Genomic DNA, 15,648 nt, shown 5'->3' on the forward strand with positions numbered 1-15,648 from the left:
TATATATTGCAACATAATATAGGCTAATATTTTATACTTACATCTATTCACTAGTTATAGTGGAAGAACTGTCGGCGTATGGGTTTAAGGCGAATGGTGAAGGAGTATTCGTATTTAATTTTTATTAAGTGATGTTTTATATGCAGCCTGAACTTTAGCGTCTAACATAGGCCTCGAATATAAGTTGAAAATAACTTATCTCATCGGTGCAGGAACACGTTGTAAACACTCACACTTAGAGTTACAACAATAGAGATTGTTTTAGAAACACTTATATTCCTGACGATAACAATATTAATTAAAATTGAATTATTTTACTAAGGCCGGCGTCGGGATAATCCCTAACGTAGAGACGTCTATTCTTACTTCCTTTACATAACTAACGCGGGATGTGCACTCATTAGAGAGATGCTTGAACAACGTTTTGTTTGTGTGCACGGCCGTAAGAGCGCTAGTGTGCTCACTGCTCAATGTTTGTTTATGATTCGTTGCCAAGGCTCATTTGTAATAACTGCAATTTTTCTTGCGTATTTTTGTTTATGTTTAGGACGTTAGGTTATTTGCGTGCTACTTGCTTATTGCTTCGTAGGTGGAAACTGGAAAATATCTGGCGTTTATTTATTCAATTATTTAGTGGTCATATTTTCATTGAGGTAAGATTGTTAAATTGAGTATAAAATTACGTATTAAGTAAAATACAATGCCACCACGTGTACGAAAATGCTGTGTGCCTGGTTGCGATGACAAATTTGCTGTTAGACACTGCCAGGGCCGGAACTAAGGAAGGGGGGGGGGGGGGCATGTGCCCCGGTCGGCAAATATCAGGGGGCGGAAAAATATGAAAAGTGGTTCACTAAAACAAAATGAAACTAGTCATTAAAAAAAGTTTTGAAAGTGTACATATCGCAACTAATAAGTTAGCCAAGAAATGAAGAAATTCTATTTAACTTGATAATGCATAATTTGTAAATATATTCGTACTTCAAATGCGTTACTTCACTCTAAGAAACACGTATTACCATAATTCGTGGTCTGGAGTGAGTAAAACCACTGCGATGAGAGCTGGCATCTCAAGGACCCGTCGCGCGGCTGATCACTTGACGTGAGCGTCGAGTAGTGGAGGGGGTTGGTAACTTAGTCGCTTCCTGGCTGATAACACCGATCGCGCTCGGCTGTCTGGCAATCCCAGTTACACGAACCACGAACCATCGGGATTTAAATAGTGTATTAAATCTGGCTCGCCACTGCGGGAACAAGCTCGAGAGATAGTCTACAATACAATAATGCAAAACCTTTCAGCGAACCAAAAAGTTGTTAAAATAGTATACAGAAAGTGCTGCAACAGGTGTCTCAATTTTAACTGTAAAACGAATTCTAGCAGATGGTAAGGCAAAGAGCTAAACAAGATTTGCCTTTTCGACACCAATGGGTACGAAAACATATCACATGAAAATAATCGAAGTAGGCGATTTCATATGTGGTGCTGTGCAGAGAAAAATTCACGAGTTTTATACTGTAATAAAATTCGTTCCGAAATTAAAGAAGTTGAAAAAGGCTTTGCAAGAAGACGGTGTTTTTACTGTAGCAGGGAATACTTGCGAAACTTTTTGAAGAATTTAGGATTCCCCTGTAGTTCTGTTTCTGTATTTCATTTTTAAACTATATTAATAAATAAATAAATAAGAAGTATAACAACTAAAACGCGTGTTTTCAGTATAGTTTTTAGACATGAAACGCCCGGTAAATATTACATTCCACCTTTATCTACATGTAGTCGCCCTTTAATGTAATGGTTTTCGCTTAATTGTCATAATTATCCTGTGTACGACGAGAAGTCTGCGTGCCAGTTCAGAGCCTTGCGCTTAGAGGCGATACCACGCTAGTAACACCAGTGAGAGTCTTGCTTATCATCTCGCCTCACTAACAGAAATACGCCCTGACGAGCTATTCTGTGGACAAATGGATGTTGAAAAAAAATTTAAAAATATTGGGACGTTATTAAGTGGCTGAGAGTGTGGTGAAATGATGAAATAAAATGCATTAGCATTAGTTACGCAGTTGGTTCTCGTGTAAGACGGACTCTCGCGCGACGGTATGGTTTACCACCCCTCCTTTCCCGGCGCTGGGGGGGAAGGCTGTTGATGCGGAGCAGGCTCTTTTGTTTGTTCAGCACTCCTGGTGGGAGAGAGGTTGTAAAGAACACAACAGCCATAATCGAGCACCGACCGAATAGTGGTAATATAAAATAGTTTTAATAATTTGACCTCCGCACCCCACGTGCGGTGTGTTAGAGCTTTTAACAGATCAATGCGCTTCCAACATTTATGCGTTAGATATTTAATGTGGGCTTTACCCGTCGTGTTGACCACGTGCGAGTATAGTTCTGGTTGTGGGCGAAAGCCGTTAACCAACAAAAAAAAAAAAAAAAAAAAAAAAAATCTTTTGTTTGTTGTCGCATTTTAGCGGCTTTTTGGGCTGTCTGCTCCTGCTGCCACTAAACAGACATCGTAATTCGCCGAGTGCTACAATTATGTTGTTTGCGTGTGTCCCTGCGAGTGCGACATTAAGGGCCGCTTGCAGAGTCCCGCCTCAAAACTCCGAGAATTCTCCGAGAATTCTCCGAGTGCGAGTGGAGTGTGAGTGGAGTTCGAGATAGAATCGGATGATATTACTCGAGATTTCTCCGTGCGTTGCAGAGTCGTCAAATGGAGGTTCCTCGAAGCCGAGTGGAACTGTTACCACACGCCCACGGGGAGAAATATTTCTCTCGATATTCACCGCCTTGAAAATGTAATTTTTGTCTTTTTTATGTTGGTGATTTCATCCGAAACATCGATAGAGTTTTCCCGCTTCACTCTCTGAATTTTGAAAAAATGGACCCGATGGGTATGAGAAAGTTTAGTACTGAAGAAAAGGATATATTGTGCAAGCTAGTACATAATCATAAATGCCTTGAAAACAAGCGAAGCGATGTCACATCAGTGACAGCAAAAAAGAAAGCCTGGGAGCAAATTGCGACGGAATTCAATGTGCAAGAATTCGTGCAAAAGGTGAAGTTTAGGTTCAATAAGGATGCATGATAAAATATCGCCAGGTTTGTACGCAATTTTAATCAATAGTTTTATCGGTGGTTAGAACTAAAGTACCTATCTGAAATAATTTTTGTCTAATGGCCTAACTTCACACTACAGAAAGGTATGTTTGTAAATTAATACTGCTTTTTTTCAAACAACATGTGTATGCTACTTGCTACTGGCGTTAAAACGTACACTCCTACATGTATGCCAGTTGAAATTATAAAAATCGTTAGATAATTCATCATTTTACCAATCATTATGTATGACCCCAAGCCGTGACCAATTATTTTGCTAGTACACAACTGAATTGAATTAAACATGTGTCGGGGTAATTATTCCATATCACATATCCAAGTTTACTTCTTGATCTTTATGGCATGATCATGTGTTACACGATGCTTGAGTGTGTTGAAAGAGCCTGAAGATAACAAAAACCTGGGTGCCACACTACAAACAATCTCGGGGTCTTGTGGGAATAATTTTCTTGATGTGCATTTTACTATTACCATTATAATGCTACAAGTTTGTTTTGTCCAGGTTCCTTCAGTGTACTAAATTAAAACAAGCATCATGTACCACAGATACAATATATACGGTACAAGATCATTCCATCTGGATGAAAGAATAAACTTTGATATTACACTGAACGTTTACTCAATAAACTTTTATTTATTTGTTATTATTTCAGCTTTAACTTTTAACAATTAAGTATTAAGAAAGTTGGACACACTAAAATATCTAGTGCATATTTAATGAATTAAGGAATTTATGCTTATTTTTTTTATAGCGCACTTAGTTGCACTAAAAATAAGAAGATGAGGAGGGAGCTGGCTGCAGAATCCCGGTACAGAATGGGAACAGGGGGTGGACATTTCATCCTCAGCAAGCCTGCACTTGTTGCAGCAGTGCCTCACTTAACGGAAAATCTTGGTTTTCTCTGGGACAGTGATGCTGTTGCGGTGGAAGAGGCAGCTGCTGTCCCAGAGGAGACTGCTGTGGAAGCTGTGCCTCATGATCCAGCTCCTGCTACTTCAACTGCACCAGTCCCTCAGACTTCTGCCCAAGGCAACTATTTTAATATTGTATTGTGTCTGTTCTCATACTTCATTCAAAAGTAGCAAAATGTCCAGTGTACTGACTGAAAACATTTGAGAAATTAGAAAATGGTGGTTTGAGTACTAATGATGCTTGATTGTCCTGCAGAACACAATTTTTCATTCCTAAAAGTAAATGGTCAGGATTAATACATTAAAATGCCACATATTTTATTTATTTTATTTATTTAATATTTGTTGCGTGCCTACCTACAGCTTATGGCCTTGGGTGGTAGGCACGATAAAAACAACACTGATACATACAGACAGAACAAAACAATACAAAATACAAGACAACAAAAAAAATACACACAACATGCAACATACAATTAGTAAATAATTTCTTTACAAATTTATAATGCAGGAAAAAAAACTAACTTGAAACAATATAATTATTAACCACAAAAAAAAATTAAGTTATGTATAGTTGTATTTTTTTTAATTTTATTGTGCTATCTAATACAGGAATAACCTTGCATATTTACTGTAATTTTTAGTGATTCTGAATAATAGATCATTTGTTTTACTTAACGTACAAATTAAAGATTGCTTATGACTATTGAAAGTAGGTATTCTAATTCCAGTATTGTGAAGAAAATAATTACAATTAATTGTATTTTTGTAACAATTGTGTACAAATAATGCATCATATCATAATCATGATCCCCGATGAACTAACACATTGCTAAGGGTAGATGGCAAAATAGTTTGTGTTGGTTGATTGTGCAAAAGCCACTTATTGTAAGTGATAACAAACAGAATATTGTACAAGTAATGGGGAAAAGGAGGGATAGTACATAATGTAGTAGTTATCAACATTAGGAATGACTGACACCATCAATCTGAAGTCTGGATACAAAATTACACTTTATAATGCATGTTTCAATCATATTTGATTAATACTACACCCAATTCAGACTGAACATTTATATGCATTAGTTGAATTCTATCTCATTCGTGCACTTAGAAATTATAGGCTGATGTATAATTTTAAATAATTAACATTTATGTGATAGAATCTTCAAACCCAAACCATAAAGGTGAATACTAATTGGCATATCTCAATAAACTTCTTAATTTAGAGGCAAATTTGTTAAACATTAATCTCGCAGCAGATGATTATATTTTGTTTCTCATCCTCACTAAACATATTTGCATTCTTTGTATAGGTATTTCAGAAGACCCAGCTTCAGACAGTTCTTGTGAGGATGTTGCTCCTACTCTTCAGCCTCGATGCTCTACTACAGCTGCTAATTCACACAAAACCTTTATTTTGTATTTGGGTGTATGATTTTCAAGAATCAATTGCATGCCAAATAATGTTAGGTACAGTAGAACCCCGATTTTGCGAACACGGATTTAACGAAAACAGCGATTTAACGTAAAGGTTTTCAGGAACCATCAAAAAAACACCAATTTATTAAAATAATAATATAGATTTCCAAAAAATGAAAGTAAATAGTAATGTAATCTTATTAAAAATTACACTTTGTGGTGTCAGTAATAGAATGGAGGTACTATATATTAATATGTGCCTTTGCATCATCTGTCCAAATACGAAAAAATTAAAACAAATTGTTCAAATTGCTTAAAAACTGCGGGCGCTGTAACTGAATTGCATAGGTGCGTGCCATTGCGCGTGCCTGGATAGATAGACTGTCCGCGACACATGACGTCATGAGGGGTTTCTTTGTCCGCATCCCCCTCCCCCTTCTCCATCCTTGGCTTGACTCACCACGTTATCTTCCAAACACGCCCGCATAGTAACAGTGCTAGCCAATAATCACACGTTTCCAAATATTCCCTTTCCCATCCTCCAGGTTTTTTCAACTTGTGACCACGTCACACCAATACGCCATTATCATTATTCTCTATAGGTGTAAAAGTAACGAAAAAAAGCGTCCCCGTATGTATTCGTTACTATAACAATTAGTACTCGTTACTATCTTATCACTTTATATTACTCGTTACTTCTGATACCGCATAACATGCTATGTTATGTTGCAGCAACGAATCGAGACGTATTGCGTACACATACAGTATGACGTCGCGTAAGTAATAATAAATAGAATATAAACAATTAACAATATTTGATAATTAACAGTTTTTGTTAACCAAGAAACAATTAAATCTCATTAGAGCGGCTTTTTTTATACCATCTCTTTTAAGATAAGAACAAAAAAAACCGTGAAAATACGCGATAATAAAAACATATTTCTAATTTGTAAACAATACTTTCTTACGTTGTTTCTGTTCCAATCTCAAACTTTGTCTACACACACAATACCTTTAATAAACAGTAAAAAAACTTTGACGACGAATTTCCAAATTATACTTTACTTAATAAACAAACATCGTTCTTTGTAACGCAAATTCATCGAATATGCGCGCGTATGCGTAAAACATACGAAAAATGCGAGTAACGAGATGCAGCCGTGTGTAACGTTTCGTTACTCGTTACTAGATGGCGCACCTGTTACTCGGTACCGAATACATACGGTTTGCTACAGCTTTATTATTCTCAGTAAGAGCTTTGTGCGCGGTGTTTAGTTTTTGGAATATGTTTTTTATAAGTGCTGCGCAGCTCAGCGAACAAAGAGTCAGCCGGCGGCTACGCCGCGCCGTAATAGCAGCTGACCGAGTACAATGACCTTTCTCCGCGTACGGCGCGCTATCGACAGAAATTTTCCATCAATTTGCGGCCAATTTTTTTTATTTTTTACTGTGACGCAATGTGTATGTAGCTCGTATTTGTTATAAACGCTGCAGGTTGCGACTGTATTTTAATACACTTTAACGTATTTCTTACACTTTACATATTTTTAAACTTTTATTTTATGCCTCATTTTTTAAGGTTTCTGAAAATCTGTATGTACGACCGAAGTGTACGTACGAACCGGGGGCCGTACGAGCGAGATTAAAAGACGTTGAAGATGTAAAGTTGACGAAGTCTGAGATAGCACGGCAGCACAAGATATCAGCGTCGACCCTGTCTACGATATGGAAACGGTAGGGACGCGATTATGAGTGCGGGGGTCATTGAAAATCGGAAAATCGGATTTAACGAAACATCGATTTAGAGTAAACATTTTCGGTAACCATAGCACTTCGTTAAATCGGGGTTCTACTGTATATTATTATTAAGTAATATATTACATACAAAGCAGACAATTGTATTGTTGCTTTAAGAATTTCATGTTTGTATTAACTATGGTAATTAAAACCCAACAACTTATTCGTAGCAGATGTAGTATTTTTCATATATTATTTTTCATCCTACACTCATGAGTCATCAACTTACCTACCCAGTGGCAATAATGATGTTTCACTTTACGTAAAGTTGGTGAATGGAGCATTGTTAAATACATGCAACAATGTTAACACCATTAAGAGAAAATTGAGACGAATAAGTCAATCTTCACTTGGGAAACATAATTAACTTTTCCATCCATTTGTACATTTATGTATTTTGTTTTCGTTAAATGTATCTACTGATATTTTAGTGTTATCAAATTTCAAAGTGAAATCTCGTTCCTAGTTATTTCAGTGATTAACCCCAATTGTACAATTCTCTGATACCACACATCAAATCTGAGCATAGTGTACATCTAAAATTTGTAGCCCTGGTGTTTACTTAAATCACCACTTACATTTACTTAATAGGTTCAAAGTTTGACAGCAAAATGTGCCATTTTGAATTTAAAGGTGATCAAAATGAACAATGAATTGGACAGTTTTGTTATACATAAAAGTTTTTCACTTGGACCACAGCACTTATGAAAATCAAAGGACTTTGAAGTGGCCCTTAATAAGAGACAAAAGTATTTACTATTTATGCACACACATATACATATATATATAAATATATATACATATACATATATATATATATATATATATATATATATATATATATATATATATATATATAATTATAATTATAATAAAACAGGGTGTGCTGAATCACAAAACGTATGAGCCAGAATTAGTTACAATAACATTACAGGTTTACTTAAAGGGGTACGAAGCACATGACGAGGTTTCTTCCAAAGTCATGTCAAGAAACACACATTAATACTACATCCCGTAATTCAAAATCCAAAAACATCAACTCACAGAAATTGAACATTTTCAGATGCATACTGAAAGTAATAAACATAAAGTAGCGGTATGTGAAATATGTATGTAATGTACATGTATGTGTACATGAAATGTTTTAGCTGATGGAAATTACATACGGCATGCAATTTAATTAATGTGGTTTAAATAAAAGTAACAATTTAAATAAATAATAACATGCAAAGGTGACCATAAAGTATTTTGTATTGTGTAACAATATTATAAATACATGAAATACATATATAGTAACAGTCAATATAAGATCTCAAACAGATATGGCTAAAGGTCTCCAGAGAAACATCAGACAGAAATGTACATTAATTATGAAGGGCTTTTAACACTGTATACTATGTTGTGATTTGTGTTAATAGTATTGAAATACTAAGATCGTGAATAAAATTAACAACTTAAAAATTGTTGCCACAAGAAATAACATACACTACACAACCAATTATATATATACATTAAAAAGTTATACGTAGTTCAATAGGTTCCATAACAATATTTCTTGATATTATCTTGTTATGTATTAATGCACGATTATTAAACAATTAAATCAACTGTAACAAGGCAAATTTTAAAATGTAAAATCTTTGCTTTTGGCATTGCATTTAAAAGATTTGTAGCTGTACTTTTGCATTTTCATATCTTTACCCTTCTTGCCAAAAATAAAAACATTGTAGAAGAATATAGTTATTTCTTTGAAACAAACAAGCGTAGTTCAGTGGTAAACCACATGAGTGCTTACTACAAGCTTAGGCAAAGTTTGCCCACAATTTCCCTGAAATGTGTTTGTCTAAATAACATGCAAAATCATTAAATAATAAATTATCTTCAATATGATGTAATTCCTGCATGTATGAATGTTCCTGGTCATGCCCACCGAGGACTGCTCTGCACACACAGCTGGCACACGAGGGGCTGGAACTCGCAGCACCGAGCACTTGAGTGGAGCCACGACTGGCGGCAGCAACAGGAACTGCAAAACAATCAACTAATTTTCAATGTTCCATTTGGAAACTTTCTTACCCAACACATCGAGAGTATTTCAATCATGAAACCAGTTTTTACCAACTGATTCCCAATGTTTTTGCATAATACATAGTTGAGTTCACAGTTTCCTACATATTTTCACCACACCTGTATATCTAAATGTTTTTAAACAAATATATTTTATATTACTTTTTTTTCTTAAGATATAAACCATTTTAACTAAACAAAAGTAAAATGAAATAATATCCTGCAATACAATCCTATATCATAGGTAAGTGAACAAAATTAAACTTGAGACAACATACCTAAATATGTTTGCACAATAATACTTTTAACAAAACATTACTTATTTCATCAAGTTATAATACAAAAGAATCGAAAAGCAAAAATATAAACAAATGTACCTCTTTACTCAGACATTTGTAGAAGGCTGCATTATTAGAAAGTTCATGTAAAATTTCTTCATTTAATTGACATTTGTTTACAAGTTGGAAACAAAATGCCAGGGCCTGTAGGTATGTGAAGGATTAAAGAAACTGCAATGGAATGGCTTAGCAACAAATGAAGATATCATTGAATTATTCATTAGTAGCCATAACACTGGGTGCAAAAATCATAAAATATTCATTCCAGCCAAACAAAACTATTATTAAACAGTACAATCAAGGTCACGGATTTCGAAAACCCACATGAAACAATGTGTGTAAAATCATTTCAAAACAGCTAATTGAAATGCCGGATGATGAACTCGTTCCTGATGGCCATGGCGCGCCCAGGTCGCAGAGGAACTGGTGGGATTGGCATATCATTGTTGGCCTGTAACAAACCAATCAATATATTAGAATGCAGGCAATAATTGTTTATAAGTAGATTATCATTACTGTAGTGTAAATGGTCTCTACCTTAGCTTTGTTTCAATTATAAAACATGTTTGTTTTACACACACACACGCATGCTCTCACACACACATACACACACACACATATACATACGTAAGTTGTGTATAAACAACAGAAGACACCATCAGAAAAATACAGCAAAAAGCTTTTCATCTGGCATGCTATGGTTTGCCACTTTCTGTAATGTAGCACCAGTCGAGCCCCTAATTTGCAGATTTCTTCAGGTGGATTTTGCCAGTTGACCTTGGCTGCCAAGATATCTAGTTTGCTTCAATGTTTATTGCCATTGCCTGTTTAAATATTTGTACAGTGTTCCTATTTTATAGCTGTTTATTTATCACATGTATAGGTACAAAAACATTTGTATTTTAAAAGAGGAAGTAATATGTAATAAACATCATTGCAATTCACAAACTGAACAAGTATTTGTACTATGCACTTCATTTGCAAATATACACTAAGTTACAGGGAAGAAAACCCAGGTGTCACCAATACTAATTAATAATATATAACAAAACACTTCTCACCTGCAGCTCAGCTTCTTCCACATAATCATTGTGCCTGATACCAATGCTGTGACAAATGGCACAGGCAACAATGATAGCTGCTGTTGTCTGCAGCTTGTTTCGTAAAACAAGCTGCAAGCAGGGAAAGCGCTGCTTCCAAACACTGAACATCCTTTCCACCGATTCCTCGTCCGAGCATGAGCCATGAGTACCTGTGTGATTACCTTAATGTGTATCATTACTACACATAATATGTACATTATACACATGTAAAACATGCTGGTTCACACTGTAATCAATAGAGACAACCTTAATATCACAGTTGAAACCAGCAATGGCGAATGTCACAAAAGTTTTAAATTAATCTTCCCTAGTGCAAATAACTTTCAAAGAATGTATTACCTAATAACACACACACGCACACGCACACGCACACATATTGATAGTTGATCCGGTGCAAGTTGTTTAGTGCGTGTGTACCACGTCTATGGTGAACTACACAAATGTAAACATCTGATGTTTGTATATGCGTGTTGTATTTTCTAGTCGGTGGTCGTCTCTCGGGGCGTGCGCATCTCTCTCGCGGGCTGTTGGCTGGGAGTTCCTTGCGACCTATTGGGTAACCGAAGGCTGGCAGTGCGTGTGGGATTTGTGTGCGTGCTGAGGGCGGCCTAGCAGCGCCAACTGCTACCGACCGCGTCCCGCGGGTGGCGGATACGGGAGCCCAGCTCGAGAGTTGCAATCTCGCTGGGGTGGCTGTGAATAACCAATAGCAGTCCGCGGACCAATGGCCGGCCTGTGGAGTCGTTATCACGGCTGTCGGGGAGAAAGGTAGCCTGAATGCAGCTCGGCGCGCGGCAGAAAGCAGCTTCGTCGGCGGAGGCACCGCAGGGGAGCTCGATGTGCCCTGGATGCGAAGTGTAGACGAATTGCGGGCTGGAACTTGCGGAGCTGTGGACTGCCGCGCGCGCAACGGAAGTGAACAGCAACGGAATTCTGAAGGAAGAGATGGCGGCGCCTTCAAGTTGGGGCCCTGTTGGAGCCAGTGGTAGCCTGGGCGGCGCGACTTTCAACCGACCCGGGAATTTGGGGGGCAAGAGGGTCCGACTCGCAAGATACTTCATTCGCCTGAACGACTTACCCCCACCCTGGCTTGTAAGGTCGTTGGCTGTTGACTGGAAGAAGGAAGATGAAGATGGCGCAATGTCAGGCTGCCTTTCGCTCCGAGAGCCAGCAGTTCGAGCCGGTTTACTGGCTCGTCTGCCCACTTCTGTTTTAACTGTGGCTGCCTGGGCAGCTGTGGCTGGGCCGACGAGTGAAGTCGCCCGCCCCTGGGGGCGCATGCGCCCCTGGTTAATAATAACCCAGGAGTTCCCAACCTTTAAATGCGGGCCGCAAGGCCCAAGCACCCAACTCCAGCATGGTTGATTTTTCAGCCCCTCCAACTCTTCTTACCTGGACCCTTCTTCCTCTTGTCCAGTAGTTACCTGCTTGCTTAATGCATGTTATTTGATCCCCGCATGAACCGGCCCAGGGTTTTCCCTGTGTCTATGCAGGTTTTACCTGGGTCACATTAGCTAGCTTTAAGCTAGGCGACCAATGGGGCGTCAGTCATGGCGCCAATTGCAGCCATGGCTGGCCAGTAAACCCCAATAGCACACGATGCACGCGCCCTTGTCCTGCATGGTTAAAAACCCGCATGGTAGAGTGTATAGGCTTCGGCCTGAGACACACTTAGGTCCTCCCCTAACCTGGACCCTCCCCTACACACTTAGAATTAACTTAGGCTAGGAAAAAAAAAAAAATTGTATTTTCTAGCAATGTTTTTGCTCTAAATTATGACTTTGAAGGAAGAGATACTGAAAATTGTGGCAGTTATCAAAGCAAATTTGAACGTTAAAGGCGGGAATGTAGAAATGTTAATATTGTTACAGGCGGGAAATTAAAGCATTGTGATAAATGGAGAAATGACGGGACCATGAAATTATGGTGTTATAGGCGGGAAAATGTTAAAAACGGGAATGTTATAACCGATTTGTACTGTATTTGTACACAATTGTTACAAAAATACAATTAATTGTAATTATTTTCTTCACAATACTGGAATTAGAATACCTACTTTCAATAGTTGTAAGCAATCTTTAATTTGTACGTTAAGTAATGCCGTCGTCCGCGGTCTCGTGTTCGAGTCCGGGCGCGAGTTCTAGCGGGGTGGCTGGTCTGATTAACGTTTTATGTTCCGGGAGGGCGCCAGGCTAGCTCGGTGTCTAACCAATGAGGGTTTGTGGTTCGTTGCCCCAGCGTGGTCCGCTAGAACCGTCGGCGGTCTTGCCTGGGAATTTACGTTAAAGAAGAATGCGTGGGATTGCTGTAGTAGCGACGTGCCTTTATTCAAGGGATTGACGTCAATCCATACAATTACTGAGCACAGACATGCCCCTGAGGGCTACTTGTCCGTTGCGGGGTGCAGGCCGGTACATGTTCAATGTTTCGTGGCACTGGTTTCTCGGGTAACAGTATGCAGGCCAAGTACACTTGATGCAAGAGCAGCGCGCACAGATGACGTGGCGCAAAGTTACATTAACAAAGTACACTTAATGAAAATTAGGCGCGCACAAATGACGTGGCGCAAAGTTACGTTAACAAAATACACTTAATGAAAATTAGGGGCGCACAAATGACGTGGCGCCAAGTTACGTCAACAAAGTACACTTAATGAAAATTAGGCGCGCACTAATGACGTGGCGCAAAGTTACGTTAACAAAGTACACTTAATGAAAATTAGGCGCGCACTAATGACGTGGCGCAAAGTTACGTTAACAAAGTACACTTAATGAAAATTAGGCGCGCACAAATGACGTGGCGCAAAGTTATGTTAACAAAGTACACTTAATGAAAATTAGGCGCGCACAATTGACGTGGCACACAGAGTTTGTGGGTGACTGGAGTCGGCCAGTCCCGTAAGCGATTGTTTCTACGCTGGTGCCGTGCCCACTGGGGTGGTACACGCACCGCCACTAAACTTGGCGAACTTTTCCTTGCGGGTTTGTGGTCAGCGCGAAGGCGCGTGGCCTTAAGAAAAGTTCTGTGGTTTGCGGGAGACGGCCCGTGCCGTATGCTGAAGAGCGACCCTGCGCACCAGGTGTGGTGCGGGACGTCTTTACGGTTACGCGGTCGGATTAGGTCCTGAACCGTAAAAAACGGACCGGGCACGCACGGAGAGGTGAATAGAAAAAGGTTTGGTTTATGCTAAATGACTATATTTACCGGACGTTACTTGCGATGAAGACAATGGTTGTGGTCTCTCCGTGGGACGTAGGTCCGTCCCGGTCCGCGAGTCGAGTTGAACTGCAGAACTGGCATGGCGTCCGGTGGCGCGTCGGCCCCTGCCGCGCCAAGCTTGACCTCATTACGTTAAAAACTAAATGACTGAGTCTGGAAGAGACTTTAAGGTCGCAAAATTCGTAATTAATTGTTTGAGGGGGAATGGGTGTGGTTCGTCTCTAGTCCACTCGGATTTAGTGTGCTTTATAATAATAATGTCTGGTTTGGCCGTTCGGCTCGGTGGCTCGCTCGACTCGGGTGGGCCACGGCCAGGGGTGCGTTCCGTTAGCGGGAGAGTATACTGGCGGGTGCAGGTCGGGCTTAGGGATGGTCGTCGGTCGGACGACGTCAAACGCCCCCCCCCTCGAGAAGCCCGACCTTGCGCTGCTTATGGTCCCGCCACGTGGTAGCACCTCTAGCTCCGGCAGCCCTGTCCAGTTGCGGTTCGCGGCTCTGCAGCTGATAGGCTCCGCGTACCGGACCCGGCGATCGTGGCTGACTGGGCCAGCGTGCGCGCCGCCCCGGTTGCCGTCGTGGCAGGCGTGCCGGGGGCGGCGTCGTGGCGCCGGTGTGGGGTCAGCGGCTGGTAGGGCCAGCGCACTGGACCTGGTGTGCACGCCACCCCGGCTGCCGCGGTGGTGGACCGGCCGGGGGCGGCGTCGTGGCGCCTGTGGTGGCCAGCGGCTGATAGGGTCAGCGCCCTGGATCTCTGATGTGCTCGCCACCCCGGCTGCTGCTGTGGCACGCGGGCCGAGGGGCGGCGTCGTGGTGCCTGTGGGGGCGGCGGCTGATAGGGCCAGCGTCCTGGTGCCAGGTTGTCCCACGTCGATTGTCCGGGTGCTGGCCTGTTGACGTAGTCCCTTGGCACCTGGTACGGCGTGGATGGGTACAGCCTCCTCTCCCGTTCCGGTGTGCCGGGCGGGTTTGGAGTAGAGGCCTCCTCGTCCTCGTCGTCCAGTTCCGTCACCATGGGGTGGTGTCGGCGTGGTCTTCTGCGGTTGTGCCCTAAGCACCTCCCCGGACTCGTTCTCGGGGGGTGACAGTGGTTCCGAGTGTGGCTGCGGTGTCTCGCAGCGAGCGGCGTTGCGGTGGTGGCCAGGGTGCCGGCCGGCAGGGGCGGCGGCGACCAAGGTCAGGCGGTTCTCGGCAGGCGGGCAGTAAGCGCGGGCGGCGCTCGGCACGGCCCGGCTCAGCCTAGCCGACATGCGGGCGTTTCGCGGCCCGTCGTGCCAGACGGTTGACAGGTGTCATCGGCCGAGTGGCGGTCACGTGCGGTGGTGGGGCGGTCGGGCGTCCAGGTGCCGTGGCGTCGACCTGCATTGCGTCAGGCAGATGCAGGGAGCTCAGGCGACCCGGTAGCCGCGGTGATGTCACGGTGTTGTGGCGCGGCTCCTGTGGCGACTTGAGCGCGCGTCGTCTCGGCGGCTGCTGTGGCAGGCTGACCGAGGGGCGGCGTCGTGGCGCCTGTGGCGGCTTGAGCGCGCGTCGCCTCGGCAGCTGCTGTGGCAGGCTGACCGAGGGGCGGCGTCGTGGCGCCTCTGGCGACTTGAGCGCGCGTCGCCTCGGCTGCTGCTGTGGCAGGCTGACCGAGGGGCGGCGTCGTGGCGCCTGTGGCGGCTTGAGCGCGCGTCGCCTC

General features: G+C 41.8%; 1 long non-coding RNA gene across 1 annotated transcript; it reads left to right on the forward strand.

Moving 5' to 3' along the window:
• The first annotated feature begins 546 nt into the window (after positions 1-546).
• LOC134535700 (uncharacterized) lies at positions 547-7,417 on the forward strand. Its single transcript, XR_010075680.1, has 2 exons — positions 547-653; positions 2,697-7,417. It is a non-coding gene; the product is annotated as an uncharacterized LOC134535700 (long non-coding RNA).
• The last annotated feature ends 8,231 nt before the right edge of the window (positions 7,418-15,648 follow it).

The sequence above is a fragment of the Bacillus rossius genome, chromosome 10, assembly GCF_032445375.1.
Source record: "Bacillus rossius redtenbacheri isolate Brsri chromosome 10, Brsri_v3, whole genome shotgun sequence".
Classification (NCBI taxonomy): domain Eukaryota; kingdom Metazoa; phylum Arthropoda; class Insecta; order Phasmatodea; family Bacillidae; genus Bacillus; species Bacillus rossius.